The following is a 2,500-nucleotide window of genomic DNA, read 5'->3' as shown; positions in this document are numbered from 1 at the left end:
TTTACCGGCTCCGCTCCGACTCGCCGCTCGCCCACTAGTCCGAAGGCAACAAAACATTTGTTTTTCATTTTGATGAAAATTTCTGTTTTTAAATCTTGTTGGTTTGAAATTTTTTTGAAAAGGTTCTTTAAATCTTGCGGGTTTGCAACTCATAAGAGCGTCACTTTCAACGTCCCCGGCATTGGATTGAGTTTCTAAAAACAACCGTGCACACCGAGGTTAAACTTTACCGGCTCCGCTCCGACTCACCGCTCGCCCACAAATCCGAAGGCAACAAAACATTTGTTTTTAATTTTGATGAATTTTTTTGAAAACATTGGCTTGGCAAGCCCCAATCCGCGACTATCCACCCACCGCCACCCCACACGGGTGGTTGTTGTTGCGAAATGAGGTTGTGGTCGACATGCCCGCGCATTTGAGAAGGAGTTCCTAGCACTCCATGCTCTTCCATGCCAAAAAAAAGCCTAGACAACCCCATTTCGCAACTTTCCACGCCTTTTTTTTTCCCCCTCACCCATGGCGGCGGCGTGGTGGCGGCGGCCGGATTCCGGCCACCACCGCCATGGGTGGCAGCCCCCCGACCCCGACACCAAACCCATAATACCGAGGCAACATATCGAGGCAACATATCGAGGCAACATGACATGGGTGTGGCGTGGGGGAAGGGGGCTGCAGCTAGGAGGGCATGGGCTGCCATGCATATGCAGGCAACACACACCCCCCTATATAGCATTTTATGCATTTAGCCCTTTGACAGGAAGAGACATCACCTATGCGCGAGGAGTCATAATGGGCTCTAAATAATTCAATACAAGGTATTTGGACGTGATTTTTTGCAGGGATACTAAGAAACATGCAATCTCTGATGGGAAAAAGTTTCATAAATATTTGAAGTCGGGAAGTATTTTTTATTATTTTTAGAAGTCGTAAAATTGAAAAAATCATTAAAAGAAATCCGGGAGGAATTTTTTAGTTTTGTAACTTGGAGAAGGTACTAAAAATCATAGACTACTTATGGGGAGCTTATTGTGCGAGGAAATTTCAATAAAAATGGGGTTTGACAAGGTTTGAAAAATTCTGTCGACATTTGAAAAAATCTGGAACTAGGCTGCCGGCATGCTGCGCACATGCTGCGCGCATGCTGCGCGCAGGCTGCGCGCAGGCCACGGCAGGACAAGTTTCGCTAGCCTCACTGTCGACCGAATGCGCAAGCTGCGCGCACGCCATGGCAAGACAAATTTCGCTAGCCTCACTGTCGACAGAGTCAGCACGCTGCGCGCACGCCATGGCAGGAGAAGTTTCGCTAGCCTCGCTGTCGACAGAATCAGCACGCTGCGCGCAAGCTGTGCGCGCGCATGGCATGGCAAGTTTCGAAAAATTCTGTCGACAGGCTCCCGAGCGCGCACGCTGCCGACATGTTGTGCGCACGCTGCCGGCATGCTGTGCACACGCTGCGCGCAAGCTGTGCGCGCGCATGGCATGGCAAGTTTCGAAAAATTCTGTCGACAGGCTGCCAAGCGCGCACGCTGCGCACACGCTGCCGGCATGCTGTGCGCACGCTGCCGGCATGCTGTGCACACGCTGCGCGCAAGCTGTGCGCGCGCATGGCATGGCAAGTTTCGAAAAATTCTGTCGACAGGCTCCCAAGCGCGCACGCTGCGCACACGCTGCCGGCATGCTGCGCGCACGCTGCCGGCATGCTGCGCGCAAGCTGTGCGCGCGCATGGCATTGCAAGTTTCGAAAAATTCTGCGGCCAGGCTCCCAAGCGCGCACGCTGCGCACACGCTGCCGGCATGCTGCGCGCACGCTGCCGGCATGCTGTGCGCACGCTGCGCGCGCGCATGGCAGGACAAGTTTCGAAAATTTCTGTCGACAGGCTGAGCAGCGCGCACGCTGCGCACAGGCTGCCGGCATGCTGCGCGCAGGCTGCCGGCATGCTGCGCGCACGCCGCGCGCAAGCTGCGCGCGCGCATGGCAGGACAAGTTTCGAAAATTTCTGTCGACAGGCTCAGCAGCGCGCACGCTGCCGACATGCTGTGCGCACGCTGCGCACAGACTGCCGGCATGCTGCGCGCAGCCCATGGCAGGACAAGGTCCGAAAAATTCTGTCGACATTTTTACGCCATGGTAGGCTTCCGCTTCGCGTCACTTTGTCGACATTCAAGCCTACCATTTTTATTGAATTTTTCAAACCTTGTCAAACCCCATTATTCAAATGTCGAAAAATTCTGTCGACATTTTTACGCCATGGTAGGCTTCCGCTTTGCATCACTTTGTCGGAATGCATCGCATGGCGAGGCAAGGCAAGGCAAGGCCACAGCATGCCAAGGCGAAGGCAACGCATGGCTTGGTCAAGGCCACATCATGGGCACGGCATGCCAAGGCAAGGCGAGGCAAGCCATCCTTAGCCTCGCCTAGCCTCACTTACTCGGAATGCCTTGGATGATGCGCAATGCCAAGGCAAGGCAAGGCAAGGCATGGCTTGAATGGCTTGGTGTA

This window comes from Prunus avium, unplaced genomic scaffold (genome assembly GCF_965620075.1).
Source record: "Prunus avium unplaced genomic scaffold, drPruAviu1.hap1.1 HAP1_SCAFFOLD_41, whole genome shotgun sequence".
Lineage (NCBI taxonomy): Eukaryota > Viridiplantae > Streptophyta > Magnoliopsida > Rosales > Rosaceae > Prunus > Prunus avium.
This window is presented reverse-complemented; position numbering follows the sequence as displayed.